This window comes from Chaetodon auriga, chromosome 15 (assembly GCF_051107435.1).
Source record: "Chaetodon auriga isolate fChaAug3 chromosome 15, fChaAug3.hap1, whole genome shotgun sequence".
In the NCBI taxonomy this organism is placed as follows: domain Eukaryota; kingdom Metazoa; phylum Chordata; class Actinopteri; order Chaetodontiformes; family Chaetodontidae; genus Chaetodon; species Chaetodon auriga.
Window position 1 is genome coordinate 24836434 of NC_135088.1, and position 15101 is coordinate 24851534.

Here is a 15101-nt window from a genome sequence, read left to right on the forward strand (position 1 = left end):
CCATGTATGAAAATTCTTTTGTCTGCCCCACAAAGGCATTTCCAGAGGTATTTCCCAGTGCAGGATCCTGCAAAATATGACTGGATCAGAGACCCCTTCAGTGCAACATCAGCTGCTGACTTCAGCACTACAGAAGAGGAATAGTTTATTGATGTCACATCTAATTCAACAATGAGTTTGCAGTTTAAGTCCAAGGCATAAGCTGCATTTTGGATTGGAGCGTAAAAAGACTACCCACTGCTAGGCAAGAGAGCTCTGGCCACACTCCTTCCTTTTGCCACATCCTACTGCAGCCCAGATTTGAGATCTGCAGCAAAGTCAGTGTGCCTAAATGAGATGGTGGGGATGCTCTCACAGCGATGAAAAGGGTCAATCTCTAGTGTCATTACAGTTTGAAACATGCTAAACTAGATGAGTTGCAGTGCTCTTCAGCGGAGACTGGGTGTCCAGCCAGCAACTTTCATGAAGCCTTCTGACAGACACAATGTTAGGCAAGATTTGTGGTGTGCAAGCTAAGAAGCTGAAACCTCATTCAGAAGGAGAATTTGTGAAGGAGTACCTTGTTGCTGCTGCAGAGGTGCTAGCACCAGACAGAGTAAAGTTGCTCCAAAGTGTCAGTTTGTCTCAAAGAATTCATGGACATGAAGAGTGTCATGAAAATGCCAGGCTGAATATTCCGTTGAGGTTCTTTATTAGAAAGTCAAGCACACACTTACAGACACATGCTTCTAACCTAGCATCTTCACAAACTCGTAACTGATAAATTCCCAGAAGGCTCCGCTTCACGTAATGACGTCACCAATATTATGCGTATGATAACTGATAAACATTACATCGCATCACATCTCCCCCCTTAGTTAAGTAAATCATTGCCACAAAATCAATCCCTTGTTTACAACTAAAAATTCACAGCCAAGGTTACTTTCAAATAAACCTGTAATAAAGCAGAACATGACTGGCGGTTATTATCTCATATCATTGTTACTGTAATTCTTACTTGCTTCCTTTAGGTACCATTAAACAAATGAACTCAATGTTTAACTCATCAACTTTAACTCGAGCTTGCCATTTGCTGGACATGCTCCGAACTCGTGCACTCTGCCACATCTCGAACATCCGTTTCCCTGTTTCAGTTGGCCACTTTTAGCTTTAGCATTACTTTGTTTTCTCTCAGTTTGTTTAAACTGTTTAGGCTTTTGTATGATTGCACTTACTTCACTCTCTGGGGATCGGGCGGTGAGGCTTTGAGCCTTGATGAGCTCCGACTGTCGCGCCATGTTGATGGCTTTTTCCAGAGTCAAATCCAGCTTGAGCTGCAATTTCTGAGACACCTCCATGTCCACTAATCCGATGACAATACGGTCCCGTATCTGTTCATCTTTCGTCGCATCGAAATCGCAGTACTCCGCCAGTTCATACAAATGTCTCACAAACGCCTCCACACTTTCCCCTCGCCGTTGCGAGCGCCTGTGGAAGCACGCACGCTCGTGGATAACGTTCCGCTTGGGGACAAAGTGTTCATCAAACTTTTTCATGGTTTCCCCATAATAATCCTCTACATCCTCAGGAAAAGTGAAGATGCTGAATATGGGCTCCAATTCCTTACCCATAGCGTAGAGCAGTGCGTTTACTTGAATTTCGCCGTCCTCCTTGTCGAGCTTTGTAGCTATTCGGTAGCGAGAGAAGCGTTGTCTCCATACCGGCCATGTTGACGGTTGGGTGAAGTCAAACGACTCCGGCGCGCGAAACTTTGCCATTTCGTTGCTTCAATGTAATCCTTCTCCTCGCGGTCGATCACACGGTCACCGGGCCACTTCTGACACCATGTCATGAAAATGCCAGGCTGAATATCCCGTTGAGGTTCTTCATTAGAAAGACAAGCACACACTTACAGACACATGCTTCTAACCTAGCATCTTCACGAACTCGTAACTGATAAATTCCCAGAAGCCTCCGCTTCACGTAATGACGTCACCAATATTATGCGTATGATAACTGATAAACATTACATCGCATCACAAAGAGAAAACCTGTCATAGAACTCAGTGATGGTAGGTGGCTGTGTGATTTGGCCTTCATGGTGGACATTACCAATTACCACTCACAGTTGAATCTCAAACTCTAAGATCCCATCCAGTGTCTCAGCCTCCTGCTTTCAAATGTGATTTCATCTTAAGAGAAATTAAAGCTGTGTCAACTGCAGCTGGAAAGGGGTCACGTTTGTTATTTTTCCCATGCTGCAGACATGCCCTGAGGAATTTTCTGTTTTGTCAGAGTTATGCACTGAAGTTTACATCTCTGTTTGGGACAGCTTCCTGCTGTGAGCAGTTCTTTACAAAACTGACTCTTTCAAAGACTCATTTTTGTTAAAGACTGACTGACCCAAACCTGGGAAACCAGCTACGAGCACCATTATATAAAGGTCTCCATTACAGACTCCATTATTAACTGTCTTTTGGCAATAAATAAATGGATGAGCAATAATTTCTTGAAGTTAAATGAGAACTAAACTGAAATTGCCTGAAACTGAAATGCTGTTAAAACAATCTGTGGAACTTTCTGAATTAAATCTGAGGTTACAGGTCATGGTGTTCAGATCTATGCTTCAAGTCCCTCATCAAGGTGATGAAAACTTTTTTCCACCTTAGAAACATAGCTAAAGTATGGCCGATTCTAGTTTAAAAAGAAGCTGAAAATCTGATTCATGTCTTTATTTCAAGCCAAATCGATCACTATTATTTACTGGTCCCCAAAAAAATAGAAAATAAAGATAAAAAACACTGACAGAACCCGACTCATTCAAAATTCTGAAGCTCGGCTATGAACCAGAACCAAGAGGAGAGAGAGCACTAGTCCAGTGTTAGCAGCTCTGCACTGACTTCCTAAAAAAGCTAAAACTTATCTTTTCATTTTAGCATAGAATGAGCTATGACTTTCCTGATAAAGGCTGAAACTTTTATGCTTTGCCTTCAGACTCGTGCACTCCCGCACTTATTTTGAAATGTTGTACTTTTATGCATTCTTTGTAAACACTGCACAGTGCTGGGCTGTGAGCACAGGTCATACTAGAGGACTTCAGGCCCTCATGCCACCCTCATGGAGTCAATTTCTGAAGAGAAACATGTTTGATCAGAAACATGCACACCAGTAGCATGCTGTAGGTCATTTTCTAGGCAGCACTGGCAGCACAGAAAGGGCAGATACTGGTCCTGCTGCTGGATTGATACCCTTCTACAGCCCTGGCCAGCTCTCCTTTGTAACGTCCGGTCTCCTGGTATATCCTCCATGCTCTTGAGACTGTGCTGGGAGATGCAGCAAACCTTCTTGTGGCCGCACACATGTATGTCCCATCCTGGAGGAGCTGCACTACCTGTGCAACCTGACTGGGCTGCAGGTACCGCCTCATGCTACCAGTTGTGACAAGGACACTGACAGAACTGAAAACTAGAGAAGAATCAGTCAGGAAGGATAAGGGGAGAGCAAATATTGTCTGTGGCCACCACATGGAAAACCATTCCCTTTTTGGGGTTTGTATTGTTTTTGTCTCTCCATTGGACATGTTTTCATTTTCATTTGCACCAAAGAAGATGTAATTGAGTCACAATCACTTGTGCTTCCTCAATGGACAGATTGATATCCCTGAAGTCTAACTGACCTTGTGTTATACTGTGATGATTAAGTGTTCCCTTATTTTTTTCAGCAGTGTAGTTTGTGAAGGTTGACAGGAGAAAACGGTCTAAAAATACAACAGGTTCAATAACTATTTCTATGGTTTCTGTGTTTGAAAATAAATCAGTACCTATGAATTCTGTCTCAAATAGTAAGAATTTCATTGAAGTATCTCACGAAGTCATTACTACTGAGGGCTACAGAGTTCAATGAAACATGTTGCTGGTATCAAATTAAGAATAACTGTACATTAAAAAAATTGAAAAAAAAAAGAAAAGAAAAATTAAGTTGAGAAGATAATAAAATTGTACTGTATGCAATTCAGTATGTCAAAAAGAATTTGCAAATTATCGCATTCTGTGAGGGAGGAACTCCCTCAACTCATGCCCAACAACAAATCCCAAATACTAGACCTTTTTCTGGTAATTCTGCAATTTTGGCAGTGCATTACTGTTTTAGGCTTGTCATGCCTTCATCATTTAGCACTGCTATCAGTTGATGAAGGCAATTGTTCTCTCTAGCTGAGTAGTTGTAAAAGGACTACGTAGAGGCAGTTGTGCGTTTGTAGGTTCCTACCTGGTCAACAGCTTTTGCAGTATCTAGCACAGACAGTGCAGTTCGGTGGGCACCGCAATGCACCTGAGTGGGGAACAGACTCTCACAGCGGGAATTCTTGTACAACCCTATTTCCAAAAAAGTTGGGATGCTGTGTAGAACCTCAATAGAAACAGAATGTGATGACTTGCAAAACATTGAAACTCCATATTAAATTGAAAAAGTACAAAGACAACATATAAAATGTTGAAAATGAGAAATGCAACACTTTTCAAAAAAGTTGGGGCGGTAGCAACAAGATTCTTTCTGAAGTAAAGACTTTCAAAATTACAGCAGTTGGTGTCCACAGTTTCCAAACAGAGTGTTGTTAAAAGAAATGGTAAAGAAGTCCAAAACTTTTTTTTTTTTTTTTTTTGAAACATGTTGCTGGCATCAAATTCTAAATGAGGACATAATTTCCAAAACACAGGTTGGAAACAGGGTTGTATCATCAAATGGCACGGTGGCATGGTGACAACACTGTGGCCTCACAGCTAGAAGGTCCCGGGTTCGATTCTCGCTGCGGGCACCGGGGGCGTGTCCTCCACCATGCCTTTGATGCTTGCTGCTCGAGGAAAAAGGGGCCTTCCTGTGTGGAGTTTGCATGTTCTCCCCGTGTTCACCTGGGGTATCCTCCATAAAAAACCCCCACTAAAAACATGCAAGAAGATCACCACCTGACCAATGGTGACAAAGGAAACTGGGTCCCCGGGCGCCGGTTGGATGGCAGCCCACCGCTCTTGGCCTGCCACGGAGGAACAATGACCAAGATGGGTTAAATGCGGAAGATAAATTTCACCAATTGCATGGTGTGGTCGCATGTATGTTGTGTGACAATAAAGGGGATTGTCCCTCTGATTCTTCTTAAATCTAAATGACCTTTTGAAACTTAACGTTACACCGCCATCATCAAGCCAACATTGAGAGATGGAGCAAACTACCACTATCCCTCACACGAAGAATCCCTTCAATCACTTTTCATAACACTTTGATGGGAGGAGAACTATTGTCTGGCTGACTCCATTGTCAACACTTTGAAAAGATTAGGAATCCCTCCAAAAGAATAAAATTGCCCGCACTTGAAAAATCTAAAATTCTCAGTGGACTTAGATTATTATTTACATATACTTTCTTCCACAGCTACTATTATACATCCATTACTGGATAAATAACACAAAATTCTCTGACTTGACCTTGACCACTCAAGAAATATCTATCAAAGATATCCCATTTATTGTTAAGTCTCTACCGTCACATATCAGCTTCAAAAGTAATACCATAAACACCTCTTTAGCTGCCTGGTGGAAATGCAGCGATGTCATTCATGATAACCCATTACTCCACGTTTTTATTCGCCAATAAAACTTTTAGTTTTCCATCATGGAGAAAGAGAAGAATTATTTATTGATGTTGACCTTTAACCAAATAAGAAAAAAAATACAGTATTCCATTTAACTACTTCTTCCAGTATAGCTAACCCAGACAAGCTGTGAATCAGTACCAGTATCTAAACTACACTGCTTTGTCTCAAAAACTCACTCAAACTGAAAAAACATGTCATAACTTTCAGACATTCAGTTTAACTCAATTCAATTCAATATTCCTTTATTTGTCCCACGAGGGGAAATTCCAGATTACAGCAGCATCAGTAGAGAAGATTAATATAAGAAGTGCATGCAAATTAGAAACAACATCAGAATATATACAAAAGAGTGAGAATTTTTAAATAAAAATAAAAAGAAAGAAATTGTAAGAAATTGTAAGAAATTGTAGATAGTATTTACAGACTGTTATGGACATGTTTTATTGCACAGCTATTATTATTGCACTGATTACTTGGAGCAGTTTTTATTGTACATTCTGACAGCTGCAGGGAGGAATGACCTGCGATACCTCTCTTTCACACACTTTGGATGTAGCATCCTGTCACTGATGGAGCTCCTCAGTGCAGTGAGTGTGTGTTTGAGGGGGTGGGAGTCATTGTCTGTCATGGAGGACAGCTTGGCTGTCATCCTCCTCCCCCCAACCTCCTCCACCAGTTTCAGAGGGCATCGCAGGACCGAGCTGGCCTTCCTGATGAGTTTGTCCAGCCTCTTCCTGTCAACTGTAGTGATGCTGCTCCCCCTGCAGACTACACCATAGAACATGGCAGAGACCACAACAAAGTCATAGAAGGTCTTCAGGAGTGCCCCACGCACCCCAAAAGACCTCAGCCTCCTGAGCAGATAGAGTCTGCTCTGTCCTTTTTTGTAAAGTGCAGTGGTGTTAAGCTTGGTTTAGGCTTCTGCGTCGCGGCGACGCCGTACCTACGCCGTCGACGCAGACCCCTACGCGGACCCTACGCCGTAGCCTGACGCGCGCCTCCAAAAAATCCTGACTACGCGTCGCGTCGACGCGTAGTGACGTGAACGTCGAGGACTGTGATTGGTCCGTTCAGAACGTAATTTTCGGTTCAGTCGCAGCCCTATGGTCGCAGCACAACAACACCGCCATTTTCAAAGTTTCTGTGGTGAGAGCTACAAGAAAAACTGGACCAAGCCGAAGAAAGAATTATCGAGGAGGTACGCAAGTACGACCACCTCTACAACTCCTCTTCGCGGCAGCAAGAGCCCCCCGAAACCATACAAAGACACAGCCGCACCCCCCTAGCGGCTTGGTGGTGAATTGCGGAGCAACGCGTTCCCTCGACGCAGAACTACGAATGCTCAGTGACGGCGTAGGGTGTACGCCGTAGGTACGGCGTCGCCGCGACGCCGAAGCCTAAACCAAGCTTTATCCAGTCCAATTTTTTGTTCAGATGAACACCCAGGTACTTATAAGATGTCACCATCTCAATGTCCCTTCCCTGGATGTTCACTGGTGATGGTGAAGAGTATGGGCGCCGACGAAAGTCCACAACCAGCTCCTTGGTTTTATCTGCATTAATCAGGAGGTGGTTCTGCTGGCACCAGTCCACAAAATCCTGGATGAGTCCTATGTGTGACCTGTCGTCCCCATCTGTGATGAGGCTGACAATGGCAGAGTCATCAGAGAACTTCTGCAGGTGGCAGGTGGGTGACAGGTGGGAAAAGTCAGCTGTGTAGAGGGTGAAGAGGAACGGTGCCAGCACTGTTCCCCGGGGGTCCCCCACACTGCAGAGGGCAGTCCCTGACACACAGTCTCGTGTCTTCACATACTGTGGGCGGTTGGAAAGGTAGTCCACTATCCAGCATGTGAGGTGTTGGTCCACTCCCGAAAGTTCCAGCTTGCTTCTCAGGATGGCTGGCCTGATGGTGTTAAAAGCACTGCTAAGGTCCAGGAAAAGGACCCGAAAAGAGCTCCCAGGCGATTCCAGGTGAGATAAAGCTCGATGGAGGAGGAAGATGAGGGCATCGTCCACTCTGATGCCAGGCTGATATGCGAGCTCATGGACGAGCTCACCAGGGGGCACAGGTGGGCAAGGACCAGCCGCTCCAGGGCCTTCATGAGGTGGGATGTTAGGGCCGCTGGCCTGTACCAGCTAGGGTCCTTGGGATGTGGGGTCTTTGGCACAGGTACCACACAGGACGTCTTCCAGAGGCGTGGCGCCCTTCCCAGTCTCAGGCTCAGGTTAAACAGATGTCCAATGATCCCACTCAGCTGATCAGAGCAGGATCTGAGGAGCGTGGGACTGAGGCTATCCGGTCCTGCAGCCTTCCTGGTCTTTAACCTCCTGAGCTGATTCCTCACCTGGAGAGGTGTGAGGGACAAGTTGGAGCAGGGGGGCTGAGTGTCTTGTGAAGTGGATGGGGGGCTGGGAGGGGCAGTGGGGGGTGACGTTGATTGCGGTGACCTGAATACTGTGGGGGGGGGGGGGTACTCGGGCAGGGTGCTGGCAGATCAAAAGAGGTCTGCTGCAGTGCTGGTGCAGCTGGGGGAGGGGCAGATGTTTCTTCAAACCTACAGAAGTAGGTGTTCAGCTCATCTGCCCACTTTGGATCCCCAGCCGCCTGGGAGTTTGGCTCCTGGTGACCTGAGATGGATTTCAGGCCTCTCCAGACTCCCCTGGTGTTGTTCTCCTGCAGCTGTTCCTCCATTCTCTTTCTGTATCTGTCCTTCCCTTCCCTGATATTCCTTCTTAGCTCCCTCTGAACAGTTTTCAGCTCCTCTTTGTTTCCTGACTTGAAGGCCCTCTTCTTCTCCTTTAAGAGAGCCTTAATGTTAGGATTAATCCAGGGTTTGTTGTTAGAGTGACACCGCACAGTCCTGGTGGGTACAGTGTTCTCCACACAGAAGTTTATGTAGTCTGTGATGCTGTCTGTCAGACTGTCAGTGTCCTCCTCATGAGAGTCACTGAATATATCCCACACTGTTGTATCGAAGCAGTCCTTCAGAGCCTCTTCAGCCTCATCAGACCACCTCTTCCCTGTGCAGGACACAGCTGGTTGCCTGTTAACAAGGGACTTGTATACAGGCAGGAGATGAACCAGGTTGTGATCAGCTCTTCCTAGAGGGGGGAGGGGTGATGATTTGTATGCCTCCTTGGTGTTGGCATAGAATAAGTCCAGTGTTTTATTGTCTCTGGTGGCACATGTGACATACTGGATGAATTTGGGCAGAGTGGAGGATAGAGAGGCATAATTAATATCCCCAGAGATCAGTAAGAGGGCCTGTGGTTTCTGAGTCTGCAGCCTGCTGATCACGGAGTTGATGACGTCACAGGCTGTATCGGTGTTTGCAGAGGGAGGAATTTAAACAGCCACCACTATGACATGCAAGAACTCCCGCGGCAGATAGTATGGCCTCAAACTAACAGCCAACAGCTCAATGTCCGGGCAGCAGTGCTGCTCTTTGATAGTGATGTGCCTGGAGTTACACCATCTATCATTCACAAACACTGCCAGCCCTCCTCCTTTCCTCTTACCGCTCTTCTCTCCGGTCTGCCCGTATGAGTGAGAATCCCTCCAGCGCTACAGTCGCGTCTGTGTGCTGCGTTCCCAGCCATGTCTCAGTAAACAGTAGCATACTGCACCGCCGGAATTCCTGATAATGCCAGGTCAATGCTGCTAGCTCGTCCATCTTGTTGGAGAGAGATCTTACGTTCCCCATGATGACGGACAGGAGAGTCGGTCTATAAGCTCTCCTCCTGTCGCGGCGTATGATCCTAGCGCAGCACCCCCGTATCCTCCTCCTTAACTCGTGGGGTACATCGGGTCGCTCGTCCGGCCGCACAGCTGTGTTATGCAGGGCCAGCAGCTGATCCCTACTGTAAACAAGGGGGGCCACTGTCTCATGGACCCACAGACGCCGAGAAAGTTGTAAAAAGTGATGAAAAAGTAGCACCAGAGTTACCATGCTTGATGTCTCTGATGTGCCAGAGAATTAGAAACACGCAGAACTAAAATGGAATAAACGCACAAGAAAACAGTAAAATAGAAGAAAAACTAGAGAGCTGCTGTAACAGGCTGCCGCTCGTACGGCGCCACCGTTGAAAAACATTAATTGGCAAAATATTTGTCACAGTATGTTTGGAATTACACTTACTGTAACTCCAAAACTCAGCCAATCAAGTATGAAATCCTACATATATCTTACTGCCCATAAACTATTGCATAGACTTCACGGACAGTAATAAGCCCACACTGCCCTCCATAACAGATTACTGCTTCCATGCCAAATGGAGCTGCATTGCACAGACATTTTAGCCAAAATAGATGGGTAGACTATCAAAGGTCCTCAAGATCAGAATCCTTTGGCCATCAGTGTTACTCCAAGGAACTACATGACTAATTATGCAGCTGTTCCTGCATATGAAGTAGGAAGCTGTATGTGTTTTCATCATTGAATGAAGATGGACAAGGAAAAACGCATTGCAGAAGAGCTAAATCGTGGCTGTTACAGCGCAAATCTTTGGCAGTACTTCTTCAACAAGACAGATGTTTCTGGTTATGCCGACGGCGATCTCACTTCTGATTCTGAATCCTAGATAGATAATGAAACTGAAGAAATCGTCAAGAGTGACTGCATTACACTGGAGAACATCCCTAATCTACAGTTGACCTTAGCTGAAGATGAAGATGGCGAAGAGTCCCTCAGCCTCACAGCGGAAGAGCTGGAGCGTAAGATATCAGAAGCTATATCTACTGTAACATTTGAAGGCGATAAAGACAAAGAAATGGAGAAGATCCATGACTTTGACTGCAAATGCTAAGGAAGAAGAAAGGAAATTTCTCTCCTTGGGGCACAGTCGTGTTGCTGCAGACTTTCTCCAGAGCTTATGTACAACATACGGATGGATTCTTTAGCTGCCGAAAGAGAGTGACAGGACATGAGAATAATTCGATACCTTGAGGCAAACAGATGTAGAGTAGTTGCTTCTGAGATGACTACATCCACCAAGAAGCCCCTGACGAAAAGAAAGCACCCCCAAAACTCTTATTTGATTGGTGGCAATCAAGTCTGCAGGATTACTTTTCAGTTTCTTATGGGGTGAGTTTTCATTAATGTCCAAGTCATCTACGTTACGTTAGTGTTCATTCAAAGTCACATACCGGGATTACAAACTGTTTTTTTCATGCTAAATGCTATGGCTATACCTTACGTTGTTTTTAGCTAGCTCAGTATTGTCGTTTTAAAATGCAAATTATATGCACATCGAAACTTATGTTAGATCAGATGATCATATTATGAGCTGTAATGGGAGGTTTAGAAATGTGAGCATCTGCTATTTATTTGAATACTACACCAACGTGATGATGTGCGTGAATAATGTTCGAATAACACACCTTTGGGTGCATGGATAAAGTATTGACTGCTAATGTGTCTGTTAGCGTGACCCATGATCTGAAACAAGGGTTTTCTTTGTTTTCCTTTTTCAGAATTGGCAAAGTCACTCTGACTGACATAATCAAACACTTTCATGAGAATGGGGCAAGACCACGGTTAAGGAAGAGGGGCTCAAAGCCACGGCCATCCAGGTTCATCAGCCGTGAACAAATCAACAGAGCTGTGGAATTTATAAAAAACTACGCAGAAGACAATGCCATCATACTGCCTGGCTGACATCCTGGGCTTAGGGATTGGCATGTGAAGTTGCTGCCAACCCATGTGTCTAAGGCCTCAGTGTGGCGTCTCTACATGAAGTCTGCTAAGGAGCTTGGTATGTGTAAAAACTGATTCTAATGACCAGTATTGTGAAACACTATTAGCAATTAAAGTATACTTAAACATAAGTAATATCTGTTTTTTCAGGTGAGCGTGCAGTTTGTAAATCAAGCTTCAAAGCACTGTGGAACCAGCTGCTCCCGCACATCAGAAGCTGCAGGCCACGTACAGATATCTGCTGGCAGTGCCAACAGAATAACGAGCAGCTGGTATGAAGTGCAAACCTCCCAGAGGACAGAAAGTCTGAAGCGGTCCAGAAGCAACAAGATCATCTTGCCCTTGTGCAAAAAGAGAGGGCTGTGTACAACGAGATGACTGCTGCCTGCAGAAAGACGTGCTGACTCTCAGTTGCCGACAGTTTTGATTTTGCACAGCAGGTACTATTTTGTCACACATTATTTACCCATAAGACCGAAAGTCTTTTTATTTCTTTTTATAGTGTTTGATTTATTAGACTGTTATGAATAGACACAAACAGCTTTCATTTTATCTTGTCCTTTTTCCCTCTCTGTCTTCTTCAGATGCACTTTCCCTCAAACCCTCCTCGGCCTGGGCCAATGTACTTTCCAGTACTTTTGGTGTCTCCTGTGAAGGGCTGCTAAAACAGGTGAATTTCCTGAATGATGAAGGCATGCCATCAAGTAAGGGGAGCAATTAAATCATCAGCTACATGCATCATTTCTTCAGCAACTTTGGAGTTGGAGAAACAGACGTGGATCTTCATTGTGACAACTGCAGTGGACAAAACAAAAACAACTTCATGCTCTGGTATGGTGACTGGCGGGTTGGACACAGGCTTCACTCCACACTTAGCATCCACTTCCTTATTACTGGCCACACCAAATTTGCCCCTGACTGTGGCTTTGGACAAATCAAGCAAGCATTCACGAGGACCAGAGTCAACACTTGGGCAGACATCGCCAAGGTTAGTTTATTTTATTTGATTACTGTAAATGTGTAAAACATGCATTTTAAAAAAATCAAGAAAAAAATCGAATATTTCCATTGCGGCCCTTGCTGTCAACAGGTAGTGGAAAACAGCTCTCCTGAGAGTCACCTCAATATCCCACAGCTTGTCTGAATGGCAGATGGCAGAGTGATAGTCAAGACCTTCAACTGGCAGACGCATCGAGTCCCTACTTCCCACCCCTAAAGCTCCCACAGATCAAGAATTATCAGCACTTCAGGTATTTATATTAAAACTTCCACATTGTGTACATATAAAAAATAATTTCATGGACATCATAGTGTTTTATGAAAAACAGTGAGCCATGTTTTAAATATCCTGTTATGTGCTTCTCTCACAGCTTTGATGCCAACAGAGCAGGTGTGGTGCTTGCTAGAACTCACAGTGATGCAGAGCCTGTCGAATTTCAGCTACTGCGCAATCCAGGAGTTCTGCCCCCTGTTGCCAGTCTTCCTATCCTGGCCCCACCTGGACTGAACATTGACAGGCGGACCTATCTTTTTGAAAAAATCAGGCCTTTCTGTGCTGACAAGGCAAAAGACTTCGCATGCCCAGCGCCAAGGGTCACAGCACAGCTCTAAACTCTGGACATTTCATTTAAACTCATGTTAATGCTTGACATTTAAACTTGCTTTCTGTAGCATTGGACATTTTTACTTCTGTTTGAACATTTTTACCTGTAATTCTGTTTGCACTGGACATCTGTACTTTTAGTCCTATTGCACTAGACATGTGGACATTTTTACATTTTTTACCTTTAACTTTTAATACTTGCTGTGCTTTTAGATTATTTATTGCATGCCTTTTACTTAAGAAGAAGAGAGAATCAGAGGGACAATCCCCTTTATTGTCACACAACATGCAATTGGTGAAATTTATCTTCCGCATTTAACCCATCTTGGTCATTGTTCCTCCGTGGCAGACCAGGAGCGGTGGGCTGCCATCCAACCGGCACCCAGGGACCCAGTTTCCTTTGTCACCATTGGTCAGGTGGTGATCTTCTTGCATGTTTTTAGTGGGTTTTTTTTTAAGGAGGATACCCCAGGTGAACACGGGGAGAACATGCAAACTCCACACAGAAAGGCCCCTTTTTCCTCGAGTAGCAAGCATCAAAGGCATGGTGGAGGACACACCCCCGGTGCCCGCAGCGAGAATCGAACCCGGGACCTTCTAGCTGTGAGGCCACAGTGTTGTCACCGTGCCACCGTCCCACCCTACTTAAAATTTGTGGAATATGCTGGAACTTGTGAATTTTCCTTGGAGATGAATAAAGTATCTATCTATCTATCTATCTATCTATCTATCTATCTATCTATCTATCATTCAGCAACATCTTCTAACTCTTAAGTATATTACCTTTCTTGTTTTTCATTTTTATTCAGGGGCTTTTTGTAACAAAAGAATTTCCATTTCCATTTGATAACCATTCAAACTACAATAGTTTCTGTCCTGCGGGCTAACAGATACCAGATGTCACTGATAACTAGACCAGTAGGGGGTTGGACTTATGTAAATGAGATGCAATGAGCAGCACTGTGTTATCTGGCTCCCCTGGTAGGTGAGAATCTTTCAGGCTGGTTATCTCACTAAACTAGTTTGAGAAGTGTCTACATTCAAATGGCCACATCTTCAAATATTTTCAGATTTCCATGTGTTAGACATAGTTGGAATGCTTAGAATCTACACTTTCAGAATCTGTAAATAACTCAAAATGCCTCCCGAGACTTGTCGCTGGTTTTCTCGTGGCTGGTCACAAATGCTTACAGCGCTTTCAAGGCCTCATTTTGTGGTGCAGTTCACCTCATTTCCACTGGATGTCCACACCTTGCAATCTGTTGTCGGTGTAATTGATTGGAGAGTTTTGTTTATGGTAGTGTACTTGTATAAGTTGGCCAACAATCACAGAAATTGATGAAAGCTGAGCCATTCTTTAACAGGCCTGTCAAATAGATCATGCACTAAAATTACCAACATGGTAAAAAAAAAATGTAAGCAAATAAATTTAACAACTATCTGCATGTGAATGTTACTGCACAAGTAGGCCTGTGTTTTCAACCATTTTGTTGGATGCTTGAAAAGCATGGTTTACAGTTTATGTAACACATACTTTAGATGTTCAATCCAGTGGTATAGACCATGCATTCTCTGTGCCATAGAGCTCTATTGTCCGTTCATTCATGATCATGCACACACATACTAACTGAAGTTTATTTTGACTCAATCCTGCATGTTCTGTCCTGCTGCTACACATACTCACTAGAGCATTAAATGTGGATTAATCCACCTCAAATGCACTCTATCGTCCTGCTTGAGTAGAATTTGATAAAAATTGCCAGCTCTTTTAGATATTAATCTTTTAAAAATGGAAACTTTATAGTTGTGAGCTGTTATATTTACATCTTCAGTGTAAAGCAATGGACTTGAGTCTCAGGATAGGGACATCAGAAAGAATTGTGAGAAAAGCTAAGTGCATGTGTATAGGTTGTAAAACACTACAGTAATTACTGCTGATTCTGGTATATGGGAGGATATGTGAGCCATTGCACAGAGAGACGGGGGTAGGGAGGTCACATCTGGCTCAGTCTGTGGTCATAGCTTCTGATCTTGTCTGATGTGGTCGACACAAATAAACACGAGAAACTCGTTTTGCACCTAGGGGATGTACTGGTAATGCACAGTCTATGATGTGCTGTATGTGATCTATCTGTCCCTGGTTGTCCAAACCTATTTCCATGTGTCTTTTTCTCTG

At 44.2% G+C, this 15101-nt stretch overlaps 1 protein-coding gene and 1 long non-coding RNA gene across 6 annotated transcripts in view; both read left to right on the forward strand.

Annotated features, from left to right (window-relative positions):
• riox2 (ribosomal oxygenase 2) overlaps positions 1-15101 on the forward strand; it is a 92821-nt gene that overhangs the window by 77432 nt on the left and 288 nt on the right. The window lies entirely within an intron of this gene.
• LOC143332622 (uncharacterized) lies at positions 8233-15098 on the forward strand. The gene is made up of 5 exons (XR_013078232.1): positions 8233-11380; positions 11473-11762; positions 11907-12310; positions 12413-12572; positions 12693-15098. It is a non-coding gene; the product is annotated as an uncharacterized LOC143332622 (long non-coding RNA).